This window comes from Sinohyriopsis cumingii, chromosome 2 (genome assembly GCF_028554795.1).
Source record: "Sinohyriopsis cumingii isolate HCF-2022 chromosome 2, ASM2855479v2, whole genome shotgun sequence".
Classification (NCBI taxonomy): Eukaryota; Metazoa; Mollusca; class Bivalvia; order Unionida; family Unionidae; genus Sinohyriopsis; species Sinohyriopsis cumingii.
In genome coordinates, this window is record NC_142962.1 from 58736505 (window position 1) to 58757839 (window position 21335).

At 41.0% G+C, this 21335-nt stretch overlaps 2 non-coding genes across 2 annotated transcripts; both read left to right on the forward strand.

Moving 5' to 3' along the window:
* Positions 1–1482: 1482 nt before the first annotated feature.
* Positions 1483–1555, forward strand: Trnar-ucu (transfer RNA arginine (anticodon UCU)). The gene has a single exon. It is a non-coding gene; the product is annotated as a tRNA-Arg (tRNA).
* A 15668-nt stretch (positions 1556–17223) lies between these two features.
* Trnar-ccu (transfer RNA arginine (anticodon CCU)) lies at positions 17224–17296 on the forward strand. Its single transcript has one exon. It is a non-coding gene; the product is annotated as a tRNA-Arg (tRNA).
* The last annotated feature ends 4039 nt before the right edge of the window (positions 17297–21335 follow it).

The following is a 21335-nucleotide window of genomic DNA, read 5'->3' on the forward strand; positions in this document are numbered from 1 at the left end:
TAACTTTGAAGAAAGGGTTCTATCAACCTTAACTCTGAAGTCTCATTTACAAAATTGGAATGAAGTTAGGCCTAGACTGAACAAGTTATTCATTATGCCGTACTTCTATATGATGTCAAAAAATTTCGCCAAGTCGAAAAAGCGGGAAGTATATGTTCTTTCTTTATGAAAATATCTCTAATTAATACATTTGTCATGTCTGACAAGTTGGTCAATTGTGCTTCTTTGATTTCTGATTCCACGCCGAACCTCTGGTACTATGCCATTTAATATAAGGTGCTAGTTTAGTTGGTTATTTAGCATCTATTGAATGGTTTTGCAAATAAATACAGCTTCTTAATGATACCGGACGATTGATCCGTGAATAATTCCTAGATTTAACAAGGGTGTAATCAGGCGGACAAATAGTTCTAAAATATCAGCACATATTTGGGGGTGGGGGGTGTCTGACTTATGGGACTAGAAATATTTAATGACTTTCAAAACACTGTCCCTCTAGCTTCAAGTAGGCCATTATATAGAATATTTGGTGGAAACGAATGAATAACGAATATACTTGACTGAGTGGGTGAAATCCTCAGTGATTTCACTAGTGGCGACTAGTGTAGTTTTGCAGCCGCGAGAGGAAATATATCCGTCATTCAGTCGGAAGAAGCAAATTTTCGTTTTAGTTAATGTCCAAACATATAGGCAGCTTTTGGATTGATTGACCCACGAGAAGTTGAAATCAGTACATCCTAGGTATAAACGAAAACGATCTTCACTCAATCTGACAGTTGGGACATGCATGTGTGAACCATGAGTAAGAAATTGGTTTCTCGGAAATTGTGCAGACTTGTCTGCCTCTAAACGTTCTGATTTGGCATGTGTCTAGGAAGAAGCTGGTGACAATTAAGTTGACTTAAAGTTGGGAGGAGAGGTGTCATGAAGATCATGAAAGAAATTTGATCAAGTATACAGAGCAGAGGGATACATGCAAGAGAATGGAAGTCTTGGTTGTTGCGAGTAGAGGTGGGTAGGGCAGGGTTTTGTAATGAATCAGACTGTAAGATGCTGAGCGCATCTGTCCGTATATAGCAGTGCTTACAAGAAGAGTAACAACTCCTCGGTAAATATTGATACCCGAGGTTAGTTTGACTTCTGAATAGCTGAATATAAAAATGAGAAAGTTTCGGCATCTTTGACAATGTTGCTGAGGCTGTTAATTGTTATTTATCGTTGTTATTGTTTTCGTCTTCGAGAATAATAATAATAATAATAATTGTAGTGACAATAGCAACGACTTCAGCAACAGGAATAACAAGGTAAATAACACTAAATTTGCATAGGGCGTATTGCGTGTGCACAGTTATTTATGTTATTGCTTAAGATTAACATTTCATCATAGAATGAATATTTGTCAGATGATAAATCACAGACAGATCAAATTATCTTTAAGCAACCATCACAGACAGATCAAAATGCGTTTAAACAGCCATCAATGTCTCCGTGGCCTAATGGATAAGGCACCGGCCTTCTAAGCCGGGGATTGCGGGTTCGAGTCCCGCCGGAGGTGGGAATGTATTTTGGTGTAGGAGCAGCAGAGGGGGCGAATCCGACATTTTGTCGAATCGTTATTTTGCTTTATTAATACTTTCTGCACTCAGCGGATCCGGTGTCGTCAGCGCCCGGTAAAAAAAAACGACGTCGTCGTCGGGGGGTCGTCCAATCGTCATTTGGTTTAATTAATACTTTCTGCGAGCCGATCCCAGCGTCGTCAGCGTCCGGTAAACACAGCGACGACCGCGTCGATGTCATTGCCCCCCTGCTGCTAAGAAGTTATTTACAATGAAAATTATTTACAACTAACCGAATATTTGGTCAAGTCCGATACGATATCGTGTCCTAGGATCATGTAAATTTATCGTTACAAATCCATGTGGGGTCGACTGAGCATGACTAAAAAAGTTTCGAAAACCATTAAAGTCCATGTCACCGCCACACCAAGTTTGCCAAATATTTCGTAGCGTGTGTGTATCAACGCCGTTGAATACAGCAAGAATATTACAGTTGTCTCTGATTACTTTTGGAATCTGAGTGTATCGTTGAGTGACATATATCACGTCGGTGTTTTTATGCCTGCCTCTGGAAAATATCCTAGCTGGGTTTTTTTGATTGTCTAACATAACATCATCGTACACGACTAGATTGTTAACGTCGCCATCAATATCATCAATACCTGGTGCATCATTGATATCTGTAATAAACTCAATAACATTTTTTTCAGCGATCGCTGATGCATTCTCGTTAAAATCTTTCAACACCTCGTAGCATCGTTGATCATCTACGCTAGGGGCGATTAAATACAACTTATCCCACTTCATCCATCTCATTATTAAATTAAGTAACAATTGCGTCTTGCCGGATCCAGATGGTCCGATGATAATCATCCGGATCGAGTTTGGTAACGCTGCAACATGCTTAACTGGTTCTCTCGTTTTAGTCGCCGAAAAATCAATTATATTCATATCTCTATACATAAATTATGGATCTATATTGTGTGAAGTGTAGAGTGCGTACTGGCACAAATGATATGACAACCGTTACAACAAGAAATAACAGATCGGCACTTACTGGTAAGTGTGTACAATGCGGTACAAAGAAATTTAGATTTATTTCTGCTAGACCCGGGGATGCTTTAAAAAAAAGCGAGGAGGTGATATTGCAGCCAAGTTATCAAAACTCCCCGGAACACCGTGGGCAAAGTATCCAGGAGAAAAGCACCTCCCAGGATATAGCTACTGTGGCCCCGGAACACGATTAGATATCAGACTCGATGATCAAAATCAGCCGCGACCCGGTGAGTATCCAATAAACGCTATCGACGAAGCATGTCGGATACATGATATAGCTTATCGTAGCGGTGATCTGCAACAGCGTCATATCGCGGATGTAAAATTAATTCACGCGTTAAATGCTATTCCTGATAAATCCCTCAAAGAAAAATTGGCTTCATGGTTGGTAAAATCGGCTATGAAAGGTAAATTAATGATTGGAAGCGGAGCTTCTCGCGCTGGTAATTGAAAACGCTAGCGTTTATAATAACAACATGGAATCCATCTATTATTCTCCGAGAGGATACTGGAAGGGGAAGGCCGCAATTGGTAAACTCGCAAGCGCTGCAAAGGTAACAAAGGCCAATGCGGCTAATTGGTTATCCAAACAGGCTATATGGCAAATCTATCTACCACCACCTAAACAAATCAACTTTTCGCGCTTTGATGTTACCGTACCCAATGAAGTTCATCAAGCTGATATACTATTTCTGCCGCATGACAACGGTTACAAATACGCGCTAACCGTAGTTGATGTTGCGAGTCGATACAAACAAGCGGAGCCGTTAAAAACAAAGTCAGCAACTGAAGTAGCCGATGCGTTTGAGCGGATTTACCGAAGGGGTCCTCTGCGCTGGCCAAATCTATTACAAGTTGATCCTGGCAATGAATTTCGCGGCGCTGTTTTATCAACGCTGAAACATCATAGCGTCGCGATACGACGAGGTCATACTGCGCTACATCGTGATCAGGCAATTGTTGAACGATTCAATCGGACTCTTGCTGAACGGTTATTTGGGTATCAATACGCGAAGGAATTCATCCAAGAAAAACGATCTCGTGAATGGGTCAAAAGGTTGCCAGGCGTAATTGCAGCGTTAAATAACGAGATTACCCGAGTAATCAACATGAAGCCCAGCGACGCGATTAAATACGAGTATATACCCGGAAAATCAAAAATAAATAGCGTTTCCAAGCCGATTCTCGGCGATGTCACTGTTAGATATCTGTATGAACCAGGAGAGCTTGAAGGCGGTAAAAAAGAGCTACTGATCCTATTTGGAGTGTTACCACGCATAACATATCAACGATAACACGATCAACTGGTAGACCACCGATCTATAGACTGGATTCAACTGCCCCACAGCGCGGATTTACACGCGAGCAACTACAAGTGATACCTGACGATACTCAATTGCCCCCGCGTGGTCTTAACTAGCGCCGTTGCGTCTATTACACTCAAGACATGTCAACCTCACATTGTTTTTAACATGACCGAGACTGTTATCGATTCTGTCCACGGTAAATTGGCGAGCGTCTTTATCCGAATAACGCCAGCGCATTACACAATTACAACTCGCGCAGTGATTATTCTGTTGTTGTCGTAACGCAATTATTAATTCGGCATCAATATCAAAACGCCGCTGTTTTTTTTTATCCTGTTGGCGGTAACCCGAGAGTTTTCTATCAATGACGCTTGCATCGATAATGTCGTTGTCGTTGGTGACTCCGTCACTGACTCTGTCAATAACAATTCTTCGAAGCTGATTTATCCTCCGTACTCGGGACACTGCAAGATAGACTAGATTTGACCATTCGATGCGATTATCAACCATCCAAACAATTGTGTCCGTGATGGTTAGTCCCTGCGAGGAATGTATTGTTGTTGCGTATCCTAGCGTCCACGGGGATTTATCAGCACGTAGCGCGTCCTCGACGACACCGATATCAACGAGCACGATATCATTCAGCACGAGAATTTGTTTTTCTGTCCGGCCTGGAATTTCAACTTCAATGTTCTGCCGCCGTGTGTCCGCGGGTCTATAACATAACGGCACTGGACGCGTTGGAAACTTTTCCTTATGCAACGTAAACAACTTCCGCTGAAGTGTGTCCCTGACTATCTTTCTACTCGCTACAATCAAATCGTTTGGTCTCCATGTTTCCCAGAATTCATTTAACGGCGTTTCCGGAATCACCTCGCGGATTATTTCACACTGAATTCTATCCGGCTGTAATCTGATTAATTTTTTAACCCCGAGCAGTTGTTCATCAAGTGCTCGGTAATCAGTATCGGTTTCTTCATAATAGTCCACAAAACCCTTTAACCAATCATGTGGGCCCTCGCCGACAAATGGTGGTGGTTGACCATGGTCGCCACACATGATCACCGCTGTATTCGCGCGCAGCAACCACTCAAGAAACATTTGTAAAGTATCTAACGAAACAGTACATATCTCATCCCAAATGATAACCCCAGGAATAAATTTTTCACCCATTCGATCAGGAGTCCACTCACCGCCGCTGTATCGAAAAAAGCTGTGATAAGTAACGGCGTCAACATTTCGTTGTTTTATCTCTCGCGCTAGTCTATGGGTCGGTGTAAGCACGATTATACTTGCCCGCGTTCGAAATAATTCAATTGCCCGAGTCGTCTTTCCTGACCCGCCACAGCCGCTTAAATAAACTGTTTTGTATCTACAAATTGGATCAGAACACGGTGGTGCATTAGACCATTCTGATAAATTATCACCGCGTAAGTAATTGTTTTCAACGGTGACATCTGCTGACGGGGAATAATCGCGTCGTATTTCATTTTTAATTCTCCATGTACCCCAACTCTCGTCCGGACTAGTAAACTCGGCTACGTTTTCCTTATACGCTACGTCAACATAAAACGAATCAACGGCTACTCTAACCGCGGTATCGGGAAATTTATTTATCATCGAGAATAAATTGATAGCGGCGTAACCCAGCATAGATGCCCTCAAATGTGGATACGCGGGGCTGTCTCCATCGCTGTAGGAAACAACTGTACCCAACCTCGTTCCATTGGACAAGAAAGCTGTTTTGCAGTTCACGTATCTATTTTTTGCCACTGCGTCCTTGATTACGAAATCATATTCTGCGTCATCTATAATCAGCCGTGAGCAATATCGTTTGTAGTCGTGGTTTTTTCCACCTTGTGTGAACTTACCAATTATTCTTCTACCGAGATCTTTTGCCTCGCGGTTTCGTTGGTTAAATATCCTCCTGGACCATTCGATGATATATTCCTCGTCGGCATCAATGTTTTTTCTGGACTCGTCAATTATGCTATCTAGACGCTCCGGTTCTGGTAACCAGACTTCAGTCTGTGCCCGGTATGATATAATCGCGTCACTGACAATCAACGATACAAGCATGCTACAATCAATCATATACCGTAGCAGCGCTATTGGCAGCCACTTCTTTTCAGCCATGTGTCTACCGATCCAAATATAACAACATCGATGAAGTCCTGCCGCGAATTCAAATGATACTATGCGAGCGAATCCGGTTAAATCAAAATCAGGCAGTGGTCCATTAATAGCAACACGAGTCATTTCATGTCTGGGGTGTCCAAATCGTCTAAAGTACTCAGCGGCGGATCCATACCCGAGAAAACTCGCTGGATAACAGGCAACCATATCAACGGAAATCATAGCGTCGCGGTTGTATTCAGTGTTCCATAGTCCACCGTGATAATATTCCAAACAACTGGATTGTACATCCGGTAGAAATTCCTTGCGCGTTGGTCTCCACGCATTTTTCCTTGCTGCAACATGAGCCGCAACCGATGGAATCGTAAAACAATTTGTTAGCAGTTGTTCATCATGCTCTTCAAATTCCATGGCGGTTTTTTTCATCCTGTTGTGAAACGCTTCAGTGCGATATAATTCACCGTTTGGTCTTACAAACTGATCAAAGGTATCCATGTCGTTTTCAGCGCTGCGAAGTAACCACACTGATACAGGGTCGTTTTTACACAAGCAGGCAATAGCATCAAATAGTTTCCTCTCCGCGAGAAAACCATCCCGGGAGAATTCTTCTCCTAAAAATTCTTCGGGTATATACTTTACTGTTCTATCCCGTGGAAATATTGTGATCGCGGGCGTCCATGCGTGTTCGTTATGATCAATAATTTTGATTGGGGTCCCATTTGATTTGTACTTTGATTCGTATAATACTTCACCGGTTATCGTTGTAACGGTTATTGGAAATCTCAGCGATGTTTCTAATCTCGCTATGTCGCTGATGGTTGCTCCACGCTCTTTTACGGTTAGTTCCCACTGGTTGATTTTGCTACGTCGTAAATCAGTCAATTTGTTTCCTCGACACGCATTTGTAAAATGCTCTATTACTCGTTCTGCTACACAATTTATCCCCGTTGACTGTTTCATTGGTTTCAGTTTTCCGATATCAGGTTTCTTATTTAACGGGTATATTCCATAAACAACTGCTGTTTCAGGATACGCTCGTTCATAGTATGGTCTGTCAATTCCGGTTAACAGCCCCGGCTTGGAGTCGCGGCTGACAGTGACTGTTTTCATGTCGCTGAGAACTGGTTCAAATTTATCACGTATGATCCAATTACCTGATTCCACCCGGACAATGAATTTTACTCTGAAGAAATACCTTTTACCGTCAAGTTGTGATATTATCGTTGCTGCGCGGTTGTCGTTCATGGTAGCATCAACAACGCCATCAATTCGAAATGTTGACCAACTATGAGATGCGCCATCACGCTTGAATTCATCGATACAATCGCGTATTTTACTCAACAGGGTTCTATCGTTTATTAACGCTTTTGGTGTGTCCTTGAGGACTCTATCGAGATTGAACTTAATATTTTTCCGGGGCTTAATTGCTGCCAATCTCTCGAACTCATCCATATAATTAAAACAAGTATTTAAATGAAAGAATATAGTATAATGAATAAATGCAAATGGTTGATGATTGGGTCGACAACCCCGTGCAATAAATCATGTAGAGGTGAATTCTGCGGGTATCATTTACAAAGCGTTCGTAATGGTTCTCTTGGCCCCCTACCGTGCTTGGTTTGTCACGTCGGTGTAAGAGGAAAATCACAGTTATGTATTAATTGTGGCGGAAAGCGATACAGAGAGTTAAAACGCTATTATGACAAGCGAATTAAAAACGCCGTCATTGACCCCACCGCCGACTTTGTCATCAAAACCCCCCAAGACTATGTTGAAAGATTTATAATTAAACCAAATAATAAATTAGACAAATAGTATTATTATACAAATGGACCAAGAATTTCAGCCGCATCCTGTGCTCGTCAGTTACGAGGCATCTCGCGACGGCATTGTTAGAAACCGCAAACTGAAGAAGCCGGTTGGTACCGTAAATAATCACGGGTATTTGCAATTTGGTGCTGGAAAGAAGACATATTTTGTTCACAGAATCATCTATGAATGTTTTCACGGATTAATCGAAAATGGACTTGTGATTGATCATATTAATAATAATAAGACTGATAATTCTCTTATAAACTTGCAAGCTATCTCGCAAAGTCAAAATACCAAAAAAGGCCAAACCGGTAAATACCCAAAGAAAGCAAAACCCGTAAAGTCATTTGATACAACAACTCACGAGGAAAAAATATTTCAGTCGATGAATGAAGCCAGTAGATACTTTGACATTTGTATCGCCTCAATACGAAAAGTAGCAGAACGAGTATATCAAACAGCAATCTCAAAAAAGACCGGGCATAGAATTCGATTTTCATATGTAAATATCAGCGAGTGACGAAGTCACCGGCGCCTATGGCGCTGACGAAGTCGCCATGACAATAAATTGTCCATTCCGGAAGAAAACAAAGTATGAACACCTCGGGATTGATACACGGGGTTTCATTTTTTTTTATTTAAAAACAAGATGTTCTATAAGAATAATGAATATCGAAGACATCAATAATATATTAGCCGAGATTTCAAAATTAAAAAATCAAGGAATTGAATTATCTGATGGTCTCGACAGTGAAAAAATATTATCTGATTATGAAATTATTAACGAACAATCGAAACGGGGGCGTTTTACCCTGGCCCGCGAGTACTTTTTTATAAAACGATTGCAACATACGATTAATGAAAACTTGTACCACAATGACGCAAATGCATTCATTGGACTATTTACTGCCGTTGAAATAATACGAAAAAAACTTGGACGTGTTTATGAACGACGCCGGGAGATTTCTAGTAAGATCAAAAACATTAGAAGGATTATAGACGGAGCCTCCGATGACACACTGGGCGAGAAATTAGAAATTGCTTCGCAATTGCAATAATGGTAGGCGAATCACTTACTACTCGGCTAGCCAGAGAGCGGCTAGCAGCGCTTAAAAAGTTCATACCGTTACGAGACAGGGTCCGAGAACAACTTCAAACGCGACAACAAATGCAAACCGATTTTACTGTTGGAAGCGAACAACTCTTTGCCCCGGTAACTAAAGCGACCAAAGATGTTACGGCGGCAACTGTGCCCGTCCTCGATGCGCTTGAAAAGATAGCGGCAGAGACAAAACAAACAAAAAGGTCTTTAGAAACACTCCCTGCAAAAATAGCGGCTGCTACAACACGGAGGCCACCACCACTCGCTATAACCGAACCACAAGAACCCTATGTTACAATGACCGACGAAGAAGAATTAGGCGCCACCGCAAGAGAACCAGAAGAAGAAATACCAGAAGAAGAAATACCGGAAGAAGAAATACCGGAAGAAAAAGAGGAGAATATACCCCGTATTGTACTCAAGAAGAGCACAATAGATGAAATTAGAGGCTTCAGCCATGAAGAATTAATTAATTTTGCTGCCAACAATTTTGCTAAGAGCATACGAGATAAGAAGCATATCAATAGCGGTTACGAGAAAAATATAAAGTCGTTAAAGGATTGGACAAGAATGGTGTATTTAGCGAGTAAATATAAAGATGCATTACCACTGCGTGATAATAAATATATAATATTCCACAATAAAGTAAAAAGTATAAAACCAAAAAAAGGAAAAGGATACTCTGTTGGTAAAGAATCCTACGGCGTTACCTGTCCTGGTAGTGTTCTCAGTGATATATCACGGCTAGAGGTACTAATTGGAGGAAAACGAGCCGGAAATAACTCTCCGGAAATAATCAATGAGGCCGCTGATATTTGCAAGCGGTTATTTGCAGGCGGTATTATGGACATTAATGCATATCGAACGCTCATAGACGAACTCGTGGATGATTAATTGGAAAACTGGTGTTTTTAATAAGGATGATCATACACTACAACCACGATAAACCAGTACTCGTCTACGTGGTAAACTCGCGATTGCCTGTTTACCGCGCGTACTATGGAGATGGTCTCGGTAGCACCATTGCGGGGTTATTTACAAGAATGGCTCCAAAAGTAGCGCCGTTAGCCAAACAATTAGGAATGAAGGCTATTGATGTTATTCGTGATAAGGGTATTAGTGCCATTGGAGATGTTGCCGGAAAGGCGCTTTCAGCCGCGCGGGACAAACTAATGTCATTGGTAAAATCCAGGAGAAAAAAACAGATGCCATCAACGACAGTGATGCCTGCGAATGTCAGTAAAGTAATAAATAACGCCGTGGAAGAAAAACTAGAGTCGTTGGCGACTTCGCCATCCGCCGATGCGGCAACCAACGCGCTCATGAACGCGATAGCGGGGAGTGGTCTACGACGAAAACGACGTTGATGGATTTCAATTGAAAACACCGACATGAATAATAATAAAATGTTTGCGCGAACCGCTGACCCCGCGTTTGATATGGACGCCCCAGTGCGCAGGGATGATTCTGTCCGTGATTATCAATATTATTCTTATTATGCAGCGCAACCTGACCTACGATCGCGAATTGAACTTCAAGTCCAAGATACCAGTAAATATTTTTTGCCGTGTGAAGCGTTTATCGAAATTGAGGGGGAACTCGTGACAAATGCCGCCGATAATGCACCATACGCAGATGACCATCGTGTTCGAGTTGGCTTCGTCAACAACGGTATCATGGCGTTATTTGAGAGCGCCAGATATCTTATTGACGGGCGAGAAATTGAATCAATAGAACGCGAGGTTGATGTTGCAACGACGATAATTGGGTTGGCGAGATACTCGGATGATTATACAAGATCGGCGGGCCCATCTATAATGTTCGCAAAGGACTCCACCGATAACGCTGACCATCTTCAGTACGTTAACGTGCTGGTGGAAAGAGATACCGCAACTGACCCACAGGCTGAAGCAAATAACCCAGACCGCAGAACAAGACCAGGCGCTAATTTCAATATTATAAAAAGTCTTAACGATAATTACAATATGGGATTCGCAACACGAGTAGGGATGTTGCAAGGACCACGCCGAAAGTTTTCATGCGCGATTCCACTCCATCACATATTTGGATTCTGCAGAAATGTTAGAAAAGTCATCTATGGGGCTAAGCATACAATCGCGCTGACTCGAAGGGGCGATGATAACAATGCAATATGGCATGCTGCTGGCGTCGCTGCCGGTAAAGTCATTTTAACTAAAATGGCATTGTGGATGCCGGTGCTGACTCCATCAGTTACCACGGAAGCACGATTGTTAGCATTTATGGAACAGGGGGGGAAATCGTTGTTGAGTTGGCTAGCGGTAACAACTGATGCTAAAGAGGATAACGTCGCCGATACGTTTACATGGCACTTGGCGTCAAAACAGGGTGTTTCAGCCCCGCGTCATATATTCATAGCGCTACAGAATAGGGAACGATTGGGCAGTCAAGAACGCAGCCATATGATATTTGATCGATTAGGAGTCATGGAGGTTTCGCTGAGAATAAACGGACAACAGGAACCATCCGAGGATATACAGCTTAATTACGGCGACAACCATATCGCACGTGTGTATCATCGATTGCTGTCATACATGGGTCGTGATCAAAACGTCGACACTGGTTTGCAAATATCACAACTTGATTTTAAAAACCTGTATCCGATTTATTACTTTTCGTTGGAACATCTTGATTTAACGAGACAATCCGTCGTTGATATACACTTCCGAGCTCGTATAGCCCCGGCTGGTGCCAATTATAGAGCGGTTGCTGTCATTCTCAGCGATAAATCAATGCTGCTAGAAGGTGTTGGTGGACGAATGAGAATCGTTGATGCGCCAGTGGAAAACATGTAATTGAAAGCATAAACGCGTTTACAATAAAATGTCGTATAGTGTCGTCAGTGTAGAGTTGACTGATGGTCAAGTCAAGAAATTACGATCAAAGTCGGCTAAACAATGCGGGACCACAATAACGCTAAAGCCGTCACAGATGGCAGGTGGTAATCATAAGATATCGTTGACGGCGCGTCAAATAAAACATTTCAATGATGCGATGAAGAATAAAAAGGGTGTTCAAATAGATTTCTCAGCCGCAGCGATTAAAAACATGGAAAAGACCGGTGGGATATTTCCGCTGTTAGCTGCGATTCCAGCGTTGATTGCCGCGGCCGCACCAGCAGTGGCTAAGGCGGCGGCGTTGGGGGCCGTTGGTACCGCGGCGGGAATGGCATTAAAGAAGGCAACCGGGAAAGGCTACAAAAAAAAAACGACCCGTGGCCGGAAAGGGTCTAAGACTACCGGGAACCCCGTATTCATGGTATTCGGGAAAGGGTCTAAGACTACCGGGAACCGTTTAATGACTCCAATGTCTAATTTTGATTTAATAGACGCCGCAAACGCGCTAGCGATAAAAAACTTCAGAGGTGTTTTTATGAGGGATCAATTACCGGCGGCCCCAAGGAATACTGAAACAGGCATAATTAACCTCGATGGGTCCTCCGGAGCGGGAACTCATTGGGTTGCGTACGCGATTGATCCGCGTGCGATCGTCTATTTTGATTCATACGGGTTAGCCCCGCCGAAAGAGTTCATGCGGTATATCCGGGCGTGTTCAACCCGGGCGTGTTCAGCCCGGGCGTGTTCAGCCCGGGTTTTTTATTCCACGCTGCCAACACAGCGATTAAGTGACCCGCCGATATGCGGCCGTGAAGTATTGAAAGTACTTGTGGCGATTTCATCATCGTGAAAACCACCTCATGTGGTTGTAAACGAATACACTAGTGGGGTCGTAGAAGCTCAACGGATTTTAGAGAATAACATTTACAATAATAATGATTGATATTTGGGGACGACCGGTTTCGGCGCTGAAAAAGCCCACGGAAACGGCCGCCACCGATGACATAAAAAAACTAATCGAGGATGAAATCGCTGATACGTTGAATTTAACAAGTGTTGACCCAGGCGAAATAGTTGTATTTCAAGACCGCCAGGGTAAACTGAAATCCAGTAATGTGTCGCTGAATGACGTTTTAACACGAAATAATGATGCCTCCGAGGACACTATCGCGCTGTATACCGGCGACGGACGACTTAAATCAGGTGAATCCATCTTGACGATAAATGGAAAAATCAGTACACTTGGCGACAATTATATAACCATGTCAAATTCGTTAAAGGGTTTACGTAGTGAAATTAAATTATATGAAGAACGGATCGTGTTGACGCTAACGCATTTCGACGATGTGCGACACATTGTCGAAATATTTTTTCGGGGATCCACGACGGCAGACGAACCAAATCTTGTAAAAATAAAAAATGCTATTTCGGATCTTATGGAGATGTCGGCCAATTTACCCCCGTTGCGAAAAAATGTTAACAGGATCGATGACAACTTTGATAAATTCTTTGGTAAAAAAAATACCAAGCCGGATGAGATTACAATAACTATAAATGATATCACTGCGTATGGACAGGAAATAAAAACAATCAAAACTGATGTTGCAACAAACAAAAGGAGTGTAGACGCGCATGAACGGGAAATAGAAATAATCGGCGCTAATGTTGCAACGATCATAAATAATGTAGACTCGCATGGACGGAAAATAGAAACAATCAAAACTGATGTTACAACGATCATAAATAATATGGACACGCATACACAGGAAATAGGAACAATCAAAACTGATATTGAAGCGAACAAAAAAAATATAGACGCGTATTGGCGGGGAATAGGATTAATCAAAACTGATGTTGCAGCGAACAAAAAGGGTATAGACGTGCATACATATGAAATAGGAACAATCAAACTTGATGTTGCAGCAAACAAAAAAAGTATGACCGAGAATACACGGGAAATAGAAACAATCAAAACTAATGTTGCAGCGAACAAGAATAATATAGACGCGCATTGGCAGGAAGTAGGAATAATCAGAACTGATGTTGAAGCGATTAAAGACGGGCTACCGAGAGTAGCAGAGCAATTCGAAAAAATAAAAACCCCTCATGAGAACATCATCAACACAGTATACACAATTCGGCATGGATCATTCGATTGGACTCCTACACAGAATACAGTAAATATTACCGCAACTATTAAGGGTATTTATCGATTGACACTGGTTTCAATGATGCAGTTTAATATATTATCGTCGAGTTCATCCGGGTTTAACAATACAATATCAACAATTATAGACAAGAACGCAACTGAACTGTTTACAATTTATGCCGTTGATAGAAATCTAGCCGGGGCAAACATCACATGGTATGTGGAATTTGTAGCGAATCTAAGTAATTAAAAACACTAGCTCTTTTAAAATAAAAATGACCACCAAGGAAATTGAATCAGAGGTATCACCGACGTCACATCAATATCGATTCGATACCTCAAAAGAATTTTCCGCGAACTTGAAAACGCTTTCCGAACAATACCGTGCAAAAATAAAAAAATACCGCAGAAAAATAACCGCCATCAACGCGGTCGTGTACTCGGTGTCGGGTATAGTGGCCGGTACCGGCGTCGTTTTATCCACGGTGACCACGATAGCCCCGATCGCTGTTCCAATCGCCGTCTCCGCGATGACAACAATTGCTGGAGTCGCCAACGCAATCACTAGGAAGATATCATCGTGTTTTCAGAAAAAACTCAACGAGTATACAGTAAAACATCAAATAGTATCCGACGCGTACTCGAAATTATCCGGGTTGATCTCGTTGTCAATTGATAATTTGTTCGTATCCGATGTTGAATTCTCCACGATGGTCCAGTTGTATAGCTCCGCGATGTCAAAAATCGAGGATTTTCAACTGGAAGCCGGAACCACCTGGTTGTTGAAATTAGACACTAAAGACAACAAATAATAATAATGTCGCTGAACCCCGAAGGGTTTCAATTACTTCAGCGGATCGCGGAGAACACCACTCCGGTACAAACAAATATGATATCGATAACGTCAACGAAACCCGAATTCAGTGTGAACTTCCCATCGCCGGTTCCAGTGAAGGAAATAGCGCTGGCAAAATTGCGAGTATATCACAGTTGGCCTAATATTCGAGCGGACGCATTTAACGGACAACAACCTAATAACTCGCTGGTTTTTGCACGGACAAATAAACCCGATGGGACCCCAGACTGGGAGGAGGTTACAATACCAACTGGGTCATACCAAATAGAACAAATCAATAAAGAATTTCAACGCAGGATAAAATCGATCACAGGAAAGGAATCAAAAATCGCTATTACGGTTCATGAACCGACGTTATCGTCGACGATTGAAATAAGCACACCGTGGTATATGGTTGATATTTATAACAGTTCAATAAGAACCATACTAGGATGGCCTGAGAATCCACCTCATAAAACCCCCGCGGACAAGCAATCGTATCATGATATTAATCCCAATTATCAAAATAAATTGTATAATATGAAAAACGCGTTATTACCCAGTATATTTGCATTTCAAGACAGGAATAACATGCAATGGTATTTTCAGCATGGGGAAACTCCTAAATTGCACACCACATTCGTAATTAGTTTAAAGAATATCACTGATATGTTTGCCGAAATTAATCATTATTACCAATTACAACTAGAACAGCTACGAGAGACAAAAGCACAAAAACACGTTGAGGTGTTAAATCAACTTATATCAGACATGGAATATATCAATGAACGAATCGTTAAAGTAATATCCGATAGCAGCGATGATAATAAACAAAAATTCCTAACCGAGTATAATATCACAGAAGCCGATTTACCCGATTTCAAGTTTCAAGGATACAACGCGCCAGAACAAAGAAAGTCTCTTAATGATTTTATCAGTTCATCAACTTATATCCTCAGACACGATAACGGGGATGATGGTAGGCATATTGCCCCGTACAACGTAAATATCGCATCGGTGATAGCAATCAATCTAGTGTGTGATGTTATCGAAGGGAGTTACCAGGTGGATACCAATCAATCAAATCAAGCTCAACAGGGATATATCCTTTATTCATTTTCACCAACAGCCCCTCCGGGATATTTAATCGTTGAGAATCCGATTAATCCGGTCTATATGCGATGCCATGATCGGTTTTTAACGAGAATTAATTTTAGACTTACCGATCAGTCAAATAACCCAACTGATCTACAGGAGGAGGAGTTAGTGATCACTCTGTTTGTCAGATCATAGCAGCAGGGGGGGCGATGACATCGACGCGGTCGTCGATGTGCTTATCGGACGCTGACGACGCTGGGGATCGACGCGCAGAAGGTATTAATTAAACCAAATGACGATTGGACGATCCCCCAACGACGTTGTCGTTTTTTTTTTACCAGCGCTGACTACACCGGATCCGTTGAGTGAAGAAAGTACTAATTAAGCAAAATAACGATTGGACAAAATGTCGGATTCGCCCCCTCTGCTGCTGTAGGTGTATTCTAAAGCTTCCTTCAGTGCCAGTTCTGATCACTTCTTAATTGAGATTCTTACCTGTAAATTGGATGAGAGTGGCAGCCACATTCAAGGTACATTCTTGTAGAAAAAAGGTTTCTATATTTTTCTTTTAAATGTTAAAAAAGGAGACAGAGGAAGATATAGAAATAACTTAATTTGGTTTTATTTGAACGGACGATTTTAGGCTATAAAGAGCAAACTGAGAAATGTCAAAATCAAATAGGGATTTCCAACCGAGTCATACCAGAGACTTATAAAAATGTAGTCCGAGTTTCCTCTGACACTTGCCGTTCCATTTGTTTGATATTTGGACATTTATGCTGGGGTGTAGGGCCAGAGTCTATTCCGAATCTAAAAGTTGGAATGTGCAGACAGCATTAGGTGTTGGCATTGGGTAGCCGTTTACTAGCCGGCCCAGGAAACTTGTACGACCTTTCATCAAAATATATCTGGTACCTTAGGTTAATCTGACTTGTAAATAGCGGAATAAATAAATGAGAACGTTTCGGCCTCAGTTACATCTATTGAAAAGGACCATCTTATAACTACCATTTCTTAGATTTCTTCTTCTAATTAAAGTTGATGGCTCTTCATTAAAATTATATCGTTCTAGTATCATCGTTGCTCTTGAATACGAAGTAAAATATGAAAATATTTGAGGACCTTATAGATTCTCTTTCCAATGTATATATAAAAAACCCAGTAAATTTGCAACGAGCGTATTTCGTGTACACAGTTGTTAATTATAATGTTAAACATTGACATTTCATCGTAGAATGAATTTTTGCCCGATGATAAGACACAGACAGATCAAAATATGTTTTCAAAGCCTTCAACGCCTCCGTGGCCTAATGGATAAGGCACCGGCCTCCTAAGCCGGGGATTGCGGGTTCGAGTCCCGCCGGAGGTGGGAATATATTTTGGTGCAGGTGTATTTTAGAAGCTTGCTTCAGTGATAGTTCTGATCATTTTCTCCATTAAGATTCATACCTGTAAATTGGAATAGAGCTGCAACCACAGTCAAGGGACATTCTTGTGGAAAATATGTTTCTAAAATTATATTATCCGTACGTAAGATAATCATCGAAATTGTCAATGTTGAAAAAAAAAAAAACAACAGAGAAAGATATACCAACAACTTAATTTGGTTTTATTTCAACGAAAGATTTTTGAGCTTTAAAGAGCAAACTAAGAAATAGCCAAATCAAATAGGGATTGTTCACTTGTCCAAAGTCGATGCTAGTACTGGTAATTCGGCATGATCATCAATTTATATTATGCATGCAAACCATACATTTGCAAGCCAAACATTGACGTTTCTGTTTTTGCCACTGGAATCACAGGCTTATTTACAATAAGGTAGCTTTCGAACAACTGTAGTTATATAGGCCACTTGGGCCTCAAAAGCGTTTTTATAGAAATAGTACCCCGAAATGTATGACCTCAAACGGCAAATTAACATGGGTGACGTCACGGAACTGATATGTAAAGCAATTAATAAAAAATCAGCACAAAACATGTTTCTCAAAACGTATGAGAGCATTGTTTTTGTAAAAATATTGGGTATGAACGGCCTGTCAAATTTAAAATTCTGCAGGGCTTTTATTGTGGAAAAGGAATCTGGAAAGATGATATAATTTGTTTTTATTTATTGGTTTCAATATAGCTCAAAACTTCGTACCGCTGCAGTGGCCTAGTGATTAGAGCGGCCGCCTCAGATGCGGGAGGTCGCGGTTTCGATCTGAGTCATTCCAGAGACTTATTAAAATGTTGTTCGAGTTTCCTCTGACCCGTGCCACCCCAATATTTTGATATTTGGACGTTTATGTTGGGGTGTAGGGTCAGAGTCCATTCCTCCATTCCCTGCCTAAAAGTTGGAATTCGCAGACAGCATTTGGTGTTGTCATGGTGTAGCGGCTTACTAGCCAGCCCAGACTTGAACGATCTTTCATCAAAATATACCTGCCTGAAATCGATAGGAATATGATTTATGTTCTCATAAATTGCGATCATAGCATTCGTTATGTTTTTAATCCGCTGACAGACGTGACTACACAACTCTTGCACCCTACATGTCAATGATATCAAAGGTCATACAGTCAAGTGATAACAACAATACACCAATTGTAGTGTTGCTGTAGGAAAACAAATCGAACATATAAATGAAAGTCACGTAATATTTATAAAAAAAATGAAAGAAAAAAAGCATAAACATCTCAAAATATTTATTTTGAAAACAACGACCGAAAATCTGTAAATGTTTCAGCAATTTGAAGAAAATCAGATTCTTTACGCAGAGAGCACATGTCACTGTGGTTGTCATGTGACACCAACAAACACATCGCTAACACGTGATCGGCACTTCTTGAGAATGTTAATCTCGTCCCTGCTGCGATACCGACAGGTGTCTGGCTGTTGTTCTCAGAATAAATGTATTGAGAATTAAGTGTGCATTATATTTATTTACACACATTAATTGACTTCTACATAATATGTCCAAGTTCTATGTATAACAACTTCGAAAATTTGCTTATTGTCGAAATCACGTGACTATATGACCGCTGATGTCATTAACATGTAGGTTGCGAGATTTGCATAGTCATATGACTCGGAATGCAAATGGCAGATCCAGGTCAAATTTCAGCAACAACGTACTTTCGTCACGTCTGTCAGCGGATTAAAGACATGACGAATGCTATGTTCACGAGTTTTGAGAAAATTAATCATATTCCTATCGATTTCATGCAGGTATATCTCGACGAAAGGTCGTTCAAGTTTGCTGCTCCGGCTAGTAAGCGGTTACCACATGCCGACCCCAAATTATGTAGGCGAATTCCAACTTTTCGACAGAGAATGGACTCAGACCCTACACCCCAACATAAATGTCCAAATATCAAAAATGGCGTGACAAGGGTCAGAGGAAACTAATAAAAATAGTACTAGCAGCTGCCTCGGATGTCGCTCAGCATTAAGAGGTTATTGTCAGGAATAGTATTCCTGGCGTCAGGATAATGTGACTGGGTGGGACATCATGCTATGTGCATGCGGCATGATGCCCCAGTACTAGACATCACTATAAGCTGTCACACTACCGATATCGTAACGGTATGACTGAGAAATTATTAAAGCTACGTTAAAATTCCAAATCACACCCACCCACACACTCAAAGCTTAGTGTATGACTGTAGATTCTACACTAATAAGTGTGGCTTTATCCGGTAAGCGGCTATTGATGATGACATTGCTTGTCACTGGCAGCTACAACTTTTGTTTACGTCTTTCTAACTGTCTGAATATATGGACATATGGGTACAATGATAGGCTCTGAATTCGATGAATTTACTCTGAAAAGGATATGAATTGTTGAAGACTTTATGAATTCTCACAAGTCAAAAAAAAAAAAAAAAATTTGAATGTTTTGATAATCTCGGTGCTGATTTGGGAAATTAAGAGTTAACAATACTTTTCAATGTTGCATTTTGCTGTTTGAAAGAGAAGACGAATCCGTTCGTAAAAAGATGGAACAAAATTTGATTTCGGAACGTAGAAATTTGATATATGGAACTAAATGCTACATATGCGGGTATATCTGGATTGGAAGATAGTTTGGTAGCATACTGAAGGATCAGTTTCATTCGTCTGAGATATAGTGATAGCTCATTTGCCTGATAATAGAGGAATTCGGAAAAGGAAGTTTTAAGTGTATATAGCCAGAGTCAAAGTCCCTGACTGTGTATCGGACCAAGGATTTGAACGTGGGATAAATAACCTGATCCGTACACACACGATCCATAGTCAAGTTTGGTTTTAACTAATGACCTTCTGTAGCTGGAGCAAGGCCTTCCTATCAGCTCCCGAGAATGTGAGTTGGCTAAGGTCGTTTTGACATTTGTTCCTGAGATATCTAATATGTAGACAAGATTTATTTTAGGTCGAATATAAGGCCAATAAATATGTTCTCCACCACAGCAGGAACAAGACAATCTTCAAGATAAAGCTTTGGATCATAAGGAATGCGATGTTATCGGCCGAAATGCCTTCGGTTAGATTTTGATGTCGAACATTTCAACTCCATTTTACTTCCTTCCATTTCTGAACTCAGTTTATGTTCATCTGTGGTTGACGTTCAATCGTATGCATTTTCTTTGGTTTATAGCAGATCAAAAGGTCTTCAACATACAATGAGCAGTCAGGTCCTGGATTAGGGCATTTCACTGATCTGGTAATTCTAATGCTGATAAGGGTAACTGTCAATGCTGCCCTGAGGTATATCAATCTCATGAGGTTAACTTTGAAGAAAGGGTTCTATCAACCTTAACTCTGAAGTCTCATTTACAAAATTGGAATGAAGTTAGGCCTAGACTGAACAGGTTATTCATTATGCCGTACTTCTATATGATGTCAAAAAATTTCACCAAGTCGAAAAAGCGGGAACTATATGTTCTTTCTTTATGAAAATATCTCTAATTAATACATTTGTCATGTCTGACAAGTTGGTCAATTGTGCTTCTTTGATTTCTGATTCCACGCCGAACCTCTGGTACTATGCCATTTAATATAAGGTGCTAGTTTAGTTGGTTATTTAGCATCTATTGAATGGTTTTGCAAATAAATACAGCTTCTTAATGATACCGGACGATTGATCCGTGAATAATTCCTAGATTTAACAAGGGTGTAATCAGGCGGACAAATAGTTCTAAAATATCAGCACATATTTGGGGGTGGGGGGTGTCTGACTTATGGGACTAGAAATATTTAATGACTTTCAAAACACTGTCCCTCTAGCTTCAAGTAGGCCATTATATAGAATATTTGGTGGAAACGAATGAATAACGAATATACTTGACTGAGTGGGTGAAATCCTCAGTGATTTCACTAGTGGCGACTAGTGTAGTTTTGCAGCCGCGAGAGGAAATATATCCGTCATTCAGTCGGAAGAAGCAAATTTT